General features: G+C 35.7%; 1 protein-coding gene across 2 annotated transcripts in view; it reads left to right on the forward strand.

Moving 5' to 3' along the window:
• Nucleotides 1–13,434, forward strand: part of LOC128209327 (kinesin-like protein KIF26B) — a 150,832-nt gene that overhangs the window by 16,201 nt on the left and 121,197 nt on the right. The window contains exon 1 of one of the 2 annotated variants that reach the window (XM_052913315.1): nucleotides 7,039–7,087. The exons of the other annotated variant lie outside the window; for it this stretch is intronic. The gene's annotated coding sequence lies outside the window, so the exon portion shown is untranslated. Of the gene's footprint in view, nucleotides 1–7,038; nucleotides 7,088–13,434 lie in introns of those variants that run through there. 2 annotated transcript variants of the gene reach the window in all.

The following is a 13,434-nucleotide window of genomic DNA, read 5'->3' on the forward strand; positions in this document are numbered from 1 at the left end:
TCCCATTTTTACATGCAGATGGTCATACTGACTGTGTTTATTTATTTTTCTGTACATGATATCCATTAGTGAATATCCAGTATATATATAAAATACAGAATATAAATTTTCTTGGGTCAAAAACATTTTCCTGAGCTTTTTGATAGAATTAGGGGAAATAACTCCTTTAGGTATGTAAAATCATCGAATTTCCGAATGAAAAAATGAAACAGATAATATTGTAATAAATAAGGATGTATACTGGGTCATATGTATTAAGTTATGTTTTATGAATTATTTTGAGGCGTAGATTTTATAAATCTGAATCTGATATAAGGGATGTCCATATTCAGCATTCATAAATAAGTATATATAGGCAAAGTTATGACATACTGTCAATATAAATTCATTGTAACTCCTCATTATAGTATAATACAATACTTTATAATCTTGTTTAATAGAGTTATTAATTCATCAAATTATCTTGAACTTTTTGGCCATTTTGTGTTTAAAGAATGGTGTTTCTTATTTATATTTTTTAATTGATCTAAGTGACAATACAAAAAGTTTTAAAAAGGAGAGTATATTAATTGTAAGGTTGCACAATGCTCTACCGCATACATCACCACAAAAATTCATTCAATGGTTTTGTTCTTGAAGTGAAGTTAAAATTTATCTCTTGTCACCTACAGGCGTCCTGATCATGCAGGGAAGAAAAATAATGTTCACGAAGCTTGTTATCGGAGGGTATGAAAGAAGATTTAACGCGTTTTTAATCCATTGACATGCATGCTAAGGCTTAAGGCAAAACGGGAAGTGAGAAATGAACTGTGGAAAGAGAATAATTTGAATTGTAAATATTATCTTGAAAGAAAAACAAATGTGATACATCCGGAACAAAAAATGTAAGGAGCTGTAATGGACATCATTTAAGTCATAACAAAGACTGATTATCCAAAAAAAGTATTGTAACTGGTATGTCAAAGGGACTGACGGGATTTTATGATGACAATGATATTTTACCTACTCACTTAAATTTTGTTTCATTGAGTTAGTTTACATACATTTACGAAAAAATACCAAACAGCAACTGACAGATCTAGCAATCATTTAAACAGAATTGCTCTCAGTGGTCAGAAATTAGCTCAGGGAGAGCAATATTTGATAAGCATTTAGAGAGCTCATTTTTCTACATTTTGAACCCTGTGTGTAGGAGTGTAAATGCATCATGACATGTCGAAATAGCTCTTTTTCAATAATGTTTCAAGCACTTTTATGCAATATAGAGAATGTTCCTCTCACATTTCGTAAATAATAACTAATAAAAGAGCTCTAATTTCGGCTTTCAATGATTATGTTTATTTATTTTAACAAGCTTTTTGATAATGTTTCATACAAAAAATTTTTTGAAATGTTTGACCAAATAAAATGTGAATTGGTCCCTTTAAAAGTGTGTTATGTTTGCAAATGTTTTTGTGTATTTGCTGCAAATAAATTTCTTGTGTCAGAAATAATGGCTGTCATCATGTTCGCAAATCTGCAAATTTGTCATGTTGGCTGGGAACTTTTGTTTTACAAGGAGCTTTACTAACGAGAGGTACTCTTGGGAACAATTATGCTAATGAGTTGACAATGTAAATGCATTTAGATCTTGTCAGGATAGCATTTATCAATTTTTGAAATTGTTCATCGCCAGTTAAAATTGTTGACATATGCACAACCAACCCAAACAAAGCTGTTTTGTCTGATGTCAAAGATATAGTCAATTAAACCAATGGAGAATAATGTGCGCACAAGACCATAGTTGAATGTACTTCGATGGCATTCGTTTTGTTCACATGTTTTTGAGTGGTGTTTTTTTTATTCTTTTTTTTTTTGCATGTTTTTAATATTCGCTTATTAACATATCGACAGTGTGATTTTTTCTTGTCAGAGATGTTGCCCTTGATAGCTTAGCCTATGTTTTTAATAAAAAACAGGGAATCCTAATTTGCATATTTTAATATTAGTGTATCGGTTATGTCACCGTGTCATAATTAAAAACTCATTAATCATTTGCGTGCATTTTTCACTACGAACCCTGCCATATTTTGACAGTGGGTGCCTGTTAACATATACCAGAACAGATGTGTTTATTAAATTTGTTTTTTGGCATTCTGATTTTAATTCATATTTCTATTCCCCAGGGTTATGATGTAATGGTTTCTAACAGCATGCTCTTTTCATTTTCACCCCGATAAAATTGACAAACTTGAAACTGATAGTGTTGCCAGTATCGATAAATCAGAAATTTGTAGTTGAAATGCTATTCCTGTCTAAGAAAAAGAATGAAGAAAACAGGTTATACAATTAAAAAATCTAAATTAAAAATCAAATTTTGTCTGGTACCCTTTATGTCTGGTGCTGAAAATACGCCCTTAACGATTTTTGTGCAATCTTAAGAAATAGTTAGGTCAGATGGCACTAACTTTATTTATGTGAACAATGCTATGCACAACACAGACTAAGGTCATGTGGTACTAGATTTGTTAAGAATCTGAGGTACAATGCCTCAGGTTATTTTCATAAATGGAGAATTTGTTTTGCCATCAACATCAGTTTGTTATTTGAGTATGTTTGTGTAAGGAGTAAAAATAACCAAAAGCAAGTAATTGTTTGCTTCTTTTACGATTAGGCAGTTCAGACCATTTTCTTTACCTATATCTCCTTCTGTTTAAGAATTTCCAAGCATTATGCTCGACTCTTTAAAATCAATTCTTCACATTGAAAATCAACACACCGAAGGTTGAGTGGGTGAAACCATGGATAGGTGTGAGTTGTGGTAACTGTGACTAGGTGTAAGTTGGGGTAATGGGGTAACTGTGACTAGGTGTAAGTTGGGGTAACTGTGACTAGGTGTAAGTTGCGGTAACTGTGACCAGGTGTAAGTTGGGGTAATGGAGTAACTGTGACTAGGTGTGAGTTGCGGTAATTGTGACTAGGTGTAAGTTGGGGTAATGGGGTAACTGTGACTAGGTGTGAGTTGCGGTAATTGTGACTAGGTGTAAGTTGGGGTAATGGGGTAACTGTGACTAGGTGTGAGTTGGGGTAATTGTGACTTAAGTGTAAGTTTGGGAAACTGTGACTAGATGTAAGTTTGGGTAACTTTGACTAGGTGTTAGTTGGTGTAGCCTTGACGAGGTGTAAGTTGGGGTAACTGTGACTAGATGTAAGTTTGGGTAACTGTGACTAGGTGTAAGTTGGGATACTTGTGACTAGGTGTAAGATTGGGTAACTGTGACTAGATGTAAGTTTGGGTAACTGTGACTAGATGTAAGTTTGGGTTACTGTGACTAGGTGTTAGTTGGGGTAACTGTGACTAGGTGTAAGTTGGGGTAACTGTGACTAGGTTGTAAGTTGGGGTAACTGTGAGTATGTGTAAGTTGGGGTAACTGTGACTAGGTGTTAGTTGGGGTAACTGTGACTAGGTGTTAGTTAGGGTAACTGTGACTAGGTGTTAGTTAGGGTAACTGTGACTAGGTGTGAGTTGGTATAGTATTGACTTGGTGTGAGTTTGTGGAGCTGTGGCTAGGTGTAAGTTAGGGTAACTGTGACTAGGTGTAAGTTGGAGTAACTGTGGCTAGGTGAAAGTTTGGGTAACTGTGACTAGGTGTTAGTTGGGGTAACTGTGACTAGGATTAAGTTGGGGTAATTGTGACTAGATGTGAGTTGGGGTTACTGTGACTAGGTGTTAGTTGGAGTAACTGTGGCTAGGTGAAAGTTGCGGTAATTGTGACTAGGTGTTAGTTGGGGTAACTTTGACTACGTGTAAGTTGGAGTTACTGTTAATAGGTGTTAGTTGGGGTAACTGTGACTAGGTGTGAGTTGGGATAACTGTGACTAGGTGTGAGTTGGGGTAACTGTGACTAGGTGTGAGTTGGGGTAACTGTGACTAGGTGTGAGTTGGGGTAACTGTGACTAGGTGTAAGTTGGGGTAACTGTGAATAGGTGTTAATTGGGGTAACTGTGACTAGGTGTGAGTTGAGGTAACTGTGACTAGGTGTAAGTTTGGGTAACTGTGACTAGATGTAAGTTTGGGTAACTGTGACTAGATGTAAGTTTGGGTTACTGTGACTAGGTGTTAGTTGGGGTAACTGTGACTAGGTGTAAGTTAGGGTAACTGTGACTAGGTGTTAGTTGGGGTAACTGTGACTAGGTGTTAGTTGGGGTAACTGTGACTAGGATTAAGTTGGGGTAATTGTGACTAGGTGTTAGTTGGGGTAACTGTGAATAGGATTAAGTTGGGGTAATTGTGACTAGATGTGAGTTGGGGTTACTGTGACTAGGTGTTAGTTTGGGTAACTGTGACTAGGTGTAAGTAAGGGTAACTGTGAGTATGTGTAAGTTTGGGTAACTGTGACTAGGTGTTAGTTGGGGTAACTGTGACTAGGATTAAGTTGGGGTAATTGTGACTAGGTGTTAGTTGGGGTAACTGTGAATAGGTGTAAGTTAGGGTTACTGTGACTAGGTGTTAGTTGGGGTAACTGTGACTAGGTGTGAGTTTGGGTAACTGTGACTAGGTGTGAGTTTGGGTAACTGTGACTAGGTGTAAGTTGGGGTAACTGTGACTAGGTGTGAGTTGGGGTAACTGTGACTAGGTGTGAGTTGGGTAACTGTGACTAGGTGTAAGTTGGGGTAACTGTGAGTATGTGTAAGTTAGGGTAACTGTGACTAGGTGTTAGTTAGGGTAACTGTGACTAGTTGTGAGTTGGTATAGTATTGACCAGGTGTGAGTTGGTGTAGCCTTGATTAGGTGTGAGTCATGTAGCCTAGACTAGGTGTGAGTTGGTGTATCCTTGACCAGGTGTGAGTTGGTGTAGCCATGACCAGGTGTGAGTTGGTGTAGCCTTGACCAGGTGTGAGTTTGTGTAGCCTTGACCAGGTGTGAGTTGGTGTAGCCTTCACCAGGTGTGAGTTGGTGTATTTGTGACTAGGTGTGAGTTGATGTAGCCTAGACTAGGTGTGAGTTGGTGTAGCCTAGATTATGTGTGAGTTGGTGTAGCCTTCACCAGGTGTGAGTTGGTGTAGCCTTGACCAGGTCTTAGTTGGTGTAGCCTCGGCTAGGTATGAGTAGCTGTATTTGTGACTAGGTGTGAGTTGGTGTAGCCTAGATTAGGTGTGAGTTAGTGCATCCATGAATTTGAGAGAGTTGGTGTAGCTGTGACCAGTTTTGTTCCTATCAACCAAGGGGTATAGTCACTTGCGCTTCACAAGAGCACATTCTCATCGCCTCTCGAAACGACTCATTGTAGTTGTTTTCAATATTAAGCGGAAGGTGTTCAGTATTAAACAAATTATGCTCTTACAATTTTGACCTAAAATGGTGAAGGCTTTTTTGGAATTTTCACTTTCAGGCATATTTGATTTAATGGCAAGTCTGGTTTTAGTAGCTAATATTTTCATAGATTGCTGGAAGGCTTTTAGAGGGTTCTTCATTTGTGGTCCAATAAAGCGCTGGCACATGGCTCTTGCAAACCGTTACTCAGTAAACAAAAATCTTCTGCCCTTGTAAACATAGAAATAACCAGACCTTGGTGATTTCTAGTCAGGGCCTGGCTAAATAAATATTTCATTGAAACTAGATCCATCATCAAAAGGCCGAGGATGCTCAATGTTTGAATTTTATGTCTTCCTTATTTTGTTTGATCACTTTCAATTTCATGCATTTAATTGACACTTAAGTAATTTGTGACTGCACTTGGCCTGCATGTTAATCTTTGGCCCAGGAATTCATATAATTTGTTACCCTTTTGAAGTTGTTTTCAATGGCATAGTTTATGAATGCCTATCATTTATACAGAACAATTTTGTAGACCTTTTGGAAAATTGTCTAGTTGAAAGAAAAGACCTTTGGCGATAAAATAATGATTTATGATACTCTTCATGTATACCATAATTTTGAGATAAGTATTCTTGTATAATTCGGAAAATTATTTATTTTTTCTTTACAATTTGAATGCACACAGGCATAGAGGACAGACATGTCTGATTTTATTTTTCATCTTATGGTCGTGACTTACTAACTCATTACCAGGACTGTATTTTCTTTTTAAATAAAATGACCTTCACCTTGTAAGCTCCTATGCTAAACAATATTGGTTCATGGGGTGCTAGTGTATTGTCAAAGTGCCATCATCCTTCCTTTTGTATTCCTAATTATCATGTGTTTAGTTCTTTACTGTTCCAAATCTTGATAATCTTGATTTAAACATCGTGACATACTTGATATTCCCTCCTTATAATCCTTATCGCTTATCAGCTTCATATAAAAAGGCCAAAGATTTAAAAAAAAAATCAAAATTTGTTTAATTAAAAATTGTTGCTGCAACTTTTTATGACTAATTGAGAATTAACGAACTTAGAAACACTATCGCATCACTGGAAAAGTATGACATTTTAATGGGCTAAAACAGGGAATTCCTAAAATGAGCTCTAAACATGACAAGGTGTTTTTGGGTCTCACTAACAATCCCCACAACCCCTCCCCCCCCCCCCTCAAAACAAATAATAATAAAAAAAATAAAAATAAAAAAAATTAATAAAAAAATGATAAATTAAAAAAATTGGCTTATGAATTTTAGTCTTATAGTTGCATATTTGTGTAATTTCTGGTACAATCCCTTATATAGCGTGAAATCAATGGTTTCATCCAAGAAAGGCAGTCATTTTTTTGTTAATGCAAGGTGTTTGATTAATCATGTAACAAGATGTGTGTTCCTAGTAACAGAATGAACATGTGTTATGGTAATGAACCAGCCCTTGGCCTTTTGATATGTTAAAATTTTAAGGTTATCAATGCTAGGAACAGCGTAGAACCATATACCTGCCAGACATGAGGTTTGTTTGGCCTTAATTGAATCTGTAATGGCCATCATAATTGTTCTTAATGGTTTTTGATAGAGATCTTCTGCTATAGGGTTCATTATACAGTCAACACCTAACCGGTAGTTTGGTCACATCTGATTATAAAATGCCAAAAATGAATGATGGTATTATGTGACTAACAATTAATATGAGAATATTTTTTAGTGAACTTGCAATAAACATGTTATTCAGGGACAAAATTTAGGTACGTCCTTTTTTACTGCTAACAATATTTGTCTAGATATGTCGAGATAAACTGCGATCCTATTAATTAGAATAGGTCAATTGATTAATTTAATTATTCAATCAATGTGCACTGCTTCAATGCACTAGCATTATTTTTGTTGGCAAGAAATTAGTCCCATAGAATTATAAAACATTTTAAGATGTACCTTAAGTATTGAAGGGATGTAGAAACATGGTCTTACTATTAGGATTGGATGGATAGAATGTTTTGCATTATCTTTTGGCAAGCCCTGCCCTAGTTAAATTTGCTTCCAAGCTTCCTCAATTTACTGTAATGGAAGGGCTTGTTGAATTTGTTGCTTCAGCAATTATGGGGAAAATTGTTGGCCTATTTAATATTTTCTTCCAAAAGTCTTATTTCAATGACTGATACAGCAGGTAACTTCCTAAATAGTTTGGCTTTGTGACACACTGTTTGGGTCAAGGTGTACCTCTATTTTCAAATAATCAAATAGAGGTGAACCTCATCTAGATCTATATTTAGACCTACGCCTCTATTTCATACCATCTACCTGTGTCTCTAAATATAAAGGTGCACCCCTATTTCTGCTCTTAAGTTTGATCCAAATGGTACGCCATATGGCTTTTGTGTCCATAATGTTACGATGCTAACAGAAAAGAATTAATCAAGGTACCTGATTACTGTTTCTTTCATAATTTCAGTAGTTGTATTATCAGATACACTGCAATTGCATAGAGGTTGCATATGTGATTATTTGTTTTATCTTGTGCCCCCAACATTCTAACTCCGTCACACACGTCACCTCTTTACAACCATAAAACACAGACAATCTGTTCACGAAATAGTTTTTTTCATGTAACGCGGAAATTGTCTCTATCTAAGGGTGATCTGTAGTTGTATGAACTAATTAATAATGTTTCTCTGACTATGGCAAATGTTCATGGTAACTGTTCTTGGGGATTTAGTACAGGATGTAATAAAAATAATGATGTTTTAAAAAATGTCAAAAATACCCACAGATTTCATCTCCTAAAACAAACAGAGACAAGGTAACAACATCAAGATAAGCCACAAAAACATGTGGTAGGTTTATATTTAATTAACAGGGTCAATGGTCATAGGAATTGCGGCAGATTTCTAGTGAACCAAGGTAATTAGACAACTGGCTGAGACAGCTTAAATTCCCAGTGTATGTAAAGAATGTTCTCGGTTTGATAATAAAGGCACCTATCTTAAAGCTGCACTCCCACTGATTAACAGTTTTGGCATTTTTTTAAAAAGTTATCTCAGTATCAGCTTATTTTGGCATCAATTCTTTTCAATCGGTCATGTAAGGTAACTGCACATAGAACAGCCTGCAATTGTTTGGAGAACTGCCGAAAATTTCATTTTTCTTAAACATTAGTAACGCCATTAAGCATCAATTTTCGGACTTAAATATGAGAAACTGTGATCTGATCTTTTGTCAGTAGTCTTATCTCCCTTGTTTCCACATATTATTGCAAAAATGGCTCATTCCAAGACGAAAAAAAGTTGTCAAAACAGGCCATCTGTGAGAGTGCAGCTTTAATAATGAAGTCAGTTTTTAGCTGGCATCATTCTGTAAGCACCCTAATTTAGGACGTAAATCTTCGAAGAAAATCATAAATTATTTTTAAACTTAAATGTAGTGCACATGCAAACAAATCACAATGCACATTATATATAAATTATGGGTCCTGCTACTTCGGCTGAAATGTTTCATGAGTTGTTTCCCTTGAACTTCTGTGAGAAAAGCATTGGCATGCCAATTTGTACACCAAATCTGCTAAAAGTTTCTGTTCACAGCATGTCGAGAGTAAACCTCTGACCAGTCCAAGGACAAAAGCTGTTAATGCCCAGTTATAAATGCTGTATTCGGTGTGACTGTGGCTACAGATGGCTTAAGCCTATTTAAGGGCTCAGTACTTGAGGGGGCGGGGCAGGCTATTATTGTTTGGAGATTTGGCTGGAGTCCTATTTTTCGCTTATTTGGCTAAGCCTTAGAACAAAGGGACAGTGGCTGTCCCTTATCCCTTTGAAGTCTCATTGTAAGGTCATTTTCTTGGAGATTTTCTATCCATTCTATCGAATTCTGTTTTGACTGTTTTTAAAAGGGTAGAAAATGTGGAAATATGATGTATAATTGGAACGCAGTTGTGGTCTCATAGGATTATTAATATTGAATTGATTCAAAGGACGATTTGCTATTTCCTTTTCGTGTATGTATATAGTATTTCTAAATATTACTGACTGGACTGCATTTTTTTTTTTAATTTATAAAAAGTATCAGAATTGTAACACTTCATAAAGATTAAATAGATTTTAAATTTCAGAATAAATCATACACTAATACATTTCAGAATAAATCGTGCACTAATAAAAACATTTTCATTACGATAAGAGTTATGTATCTTTAACTTGAAAAGGCTGGATATATCTTATTTTATGTAATTACGTAAGATTTATATCTTTGCAATGAAAATGATCGGCACATTTAACTTCAAACAAAATATCCCACCTGACTGTTACACCTGTTCTCATTTTTGATCACTTTGAAATAACAATTTGTAAAATGATATGAATATATTTTATAGATAAATCATTTTAAATTAACAGATCGGTGGGGTAAGATATTTCAATACTTTTCATTTACTGCCAAGTTTGTTAACTGGCAAGATCTGAGTGATTTTGATCATAATACTTTGGAATCCATTTTGCATCACCTTTGTTATAGGCAGTGGATTCGAGGTCAGTTATAGACAGTGGGCATTGAAGATAATTGCATTGAATGATAAGTAAATGCACAATTCAAATGTTAGTTGAAGAATCTATTTACAAAACATTGAACAAAAATATCTACCAGATGTGTCACCACTTCATGTATGTTTTTTTTGGTAAAAACCAGATTGAGTGCTGAATATGTCAACTAGGTAATGGCATGAGACTTAATGAGAGGCCATGATACTTAATGAGAGGTCATGATACTTAATGAGAGGCCATGAGACTTACATGAGAGACCGTGAGACTATATGAGAGGTCATGATACTTAATGAGAGACCATGAGACTTAATGAGAGGCCATGATACTTAATGAGAGGACATGATACTTAATGAGAGAGTATGAGACTTAATGAGAGGCCTTGAGACTTAATGAGAGGTCATGATACTTAATGAGAGGCCATGAGACTTAATGAGAGACCATGATACTTAATGAGAGGTCATGATACTTAATGAGAGACTATGAGACTTAATGAGAGGCCATGATACTTTATGAGAGGCCATGAGACTTTTAATGAGAGACTGTGAGACTTAATGAGAGGTCATGATACTTAATGAGAGACTATGAGACTTAATGAGAGGCCATGAGACTTAATGAGAGGTCATGATACTTAATGAGAGGCCATGATACTAAATGAGAGACTATGAGACTTAATGAGAGGCCATGACACTTAATGAGAGGCCATGAGACTTAATGAGAGACCGTGAGACTTAATGATAGGCCATGAGACTTAATGAAAGACCATGAGACTTAATAATAGGCCATGCGACTTAATGAGAGACTATGAGACTTAATGAGAGGCCATGAGACTTAATGAGAGGTCATGAGACTTAATGAAAGACCATGATACTTAATGAGAGGCCATGATACTTAATGAGAGACTATGAGATTTAATAAGAGGCCATGATACTTAATGAGAGGCCATGATACTTAATGAGAGGCCATGAGACTTAATGAGAGACCGTGAGACTTAATGTGAGGTCATGAGACTTAATGAAAGACCATGAGACTTAATGATAGGCCATGAGACTTAATGAGAGACTATGAGACTTAATGAGAGGTCATGAGACTTAATGAGAGACCATGAGACTTATTGAGAGGTCATGAGACTTAATGAAAGACAGACTTAATGAGATACTTTGAGACTTAATGATAGGTCATGATATTTAATGAGAGACTATGTGACTGAATGGGAAGCCATGATACTTAACGAGAGACTATGAGACTTAATGAGAGGCCATGATACTTAATGAGAGGCCATGATACTATGATACTAAATGAGAGACTATGAGACTTAATGAGAGGCCATGCTACTTAATGAGAGGCCATACAACTTATTGAGAGGCGATGATACTTAATGTGAGGCCATGCTACTTAATGAGAGACTCTGATACTTAATGAGAGACTATGCAACATAATGAGAGGTCATGATATTTTATGAAAGGCCATGAGACTTAATGAGAGGCCATGATACTAAATGAGAGGCCATGCTACTTAATGAAAGCCCATAAGACTTAATGAGAGGCCATGAGACGTTATGAGAGGCCATGATACTTAATGAAAGGTCATGAGACTTAAAGAGGGGCCATGAGACTTAATGAGAGGCCATGAGAATTAATAAGAGGCCATGATACTTAATGAGAGGCAATGCTTCTTAATGAAAGGCCATGCGACTTAAAGAGAGGCCATGAGACTTAATGAGAGACCATGATACTTAATGAGAGGCCATGATACTTAATGAAAGGCCATGAGACTTAATGAGAGGCCATGATTCTTAGAGGCCATGATATCAATGAGAGGCCATGATACCTAATGAGAGGCCATGAGGCTATGAGAGCTAGGCCAAGATGATAAATGAGAGGTCATGATACTTAATTACAGACCATGGTACCTAATGATAGACCAAGATACTTACTGACCAAGATATTTAATGAGAGACCATGAGACTTAATGAGAGACCATGGCACTTAATGAGAGGTCCGGGTCATGAGACTAACTGAGAGGCCATGAGACTATGAGAGACCAATGAGTGACTAATAGGCTAAAATAGGCCATAATTCAACCATGAACCATTAAATAATAATTTTATGTTCTGCAAACAAAATAGGGCAAAAATTCTCAAATACGGCACAGATGAAGGAAGTCGTTGCATAAAAGAACGCAGACAAGCTTGAAAAACAACGTAAAGTGAGGCTGACTTTATGATTAATGGTTGAAATATTAATTAATAAGTGAAAGTAACACACCAGTTTAACACATGGTAGGCAAAGTGTGAAACAGTTTAAAAGCTTATCATTTTAATGTCCATTAACATTTGGCTTGGATGACATGTTATGAATAATATTGTATGAAAAAAAATAAAGTTTTGTACAGAGATGATATGACTATGTTTTAATTGCTACCTTTTAGATAACGTTGATTTGGTTTTTAGTTGATGGTGTATCATAAAAAAATGCTATTAACATTGAAATTGTTGAAGTTTTATTTTTACTATCATAATGTTTTTGGAGTCTGTACTGTTAGTCTTATTTTAATGCTGTCAAAATATGGTTAACCATCTGACCGAAAAATGATTTCCTTTTTTATATATGAAATAAAATTTGACGAAGGTATATGTTTAATTACAGTACTCTCAAGCCTACGTATGAAATTGACTACAGAAAAACTGAAAAGACATAGAATTGCGTCAAAGTGTGAAATTTGCGTGTCATCAAATTTGATAGTTTTTTTTGTTACAGTTTTTGTGATACCTGACCTGGAATCAAAGCATGGATGATGTTTCTGAAATTCGACCACAGATATGGATAGCTTTATTATAATTTTTCGTTAAATGGAAAGTTACTCTGGGTTTATGGTTCATGCATTTGACAATGATGGGTCCATGACTTTGTGCTTTGAAATGGGCTTTAGATGAATTCTTTAAGTGCCTTTCTTTGAGTATGACTTTGACATCTAGATGTTATGAAAGTATTGTTCTGAATGGATGTATTCGAAAAGGATTAGATACTGCAAAAGGTAAATGCTGCATATTTAAGTGTTTCCAAAGATTGACTTTAATGGTGCTGTCATAGTGTGCTAACAGCTAGATGAATAGATGTTTATCTCCTATCATAGTTTTAAGAGCTTTGGTAACAAATAGTCCGGATCTCATTAACTTTATTTTCTTGAAACTAATTTTCACAAAATCAGTGTTCCAACAGACTTAAATATCATTATTTTGCAGTTTGGGGGGTGAATGCGAAAAGGTAATCTAAGTGACATTAAATAAAGAAGAAGATAGAATCTTTTCGCTTTCACCCCTTAAATTTATTTACTGTTGTTGATCTTGAAACTTGGACACGACCTTTTAATAATGAAGGTTAACTAGATTGACACTAAATCCTGAAAGCCATAGTCAACCAGTCAGCAGGCGTCCATTTTGTTTTCTGCACATGGTCAGGACACGCGACGGCCGTATTTATCATGGTTGACCGTTGTCTATTGACACCCATCAGCTGCTGTATCGGCCGCTATTGTGTTACTTAAATCCTCGAAAAGCTGATTAA

The sequence above is a fragment of the Mya arenaria genome, chromosome 11, assembly GCF_026914265.1.
Source record: "Mya arenaria isolate MELC-2E11 chromosome 11, ASM2691426v1".
Classification (NCBI taxonomy): Eukaryota; Metazoa; Mollusca; class Bivalvia; order Myida; family Myidae; genus Mya; species Mya arenaria.